Source organism: Arachis ipaensis, chromosome B02 (genome assembly GCF_000816755.2).
Source record: "Arachis ipaensis cultivar K30076 chromosome B02, Araip1.1, whole genome shotgun sequence".
NCBI classification, from domain to species: Eukaryota; Viridiplantae; Streptophyta; class Magnoliopsida; order Fabales; family Fabaceae; genus Arachis; species Arachis ipaensis.
Window position 1 is genome coordinate 106,887,766 of NC_029786.2, and position 292 is coordinate 106,888,057.

A 292-nucleotide genomic window follows, 5' to 3' on the forward strand; every position below is an offset into this window, starting at 1 on the left:
TTTTTTAAAATTAGTGTCAAAATTCTTGTTTTAATTTTCTCTATCATATTAAGTCATAAAAATCACATTTCTAATTTTCTAGAATAAATTTTAATTTATAATAGATTTTACAAAACTCACAAGAGGATTTTGTTTTGATCCTAGAATTTAGATCATGAACAAAAAGCTGTCTTCCAAGATAAAATATAAAAATTGGTAAAATAATAATTCTCAATTGTTATTTTCGATTTATATAAAAACATTTTCAGGTGAATAGTCATTTAGATATATAAGTTTTGGAACTATTCCGATA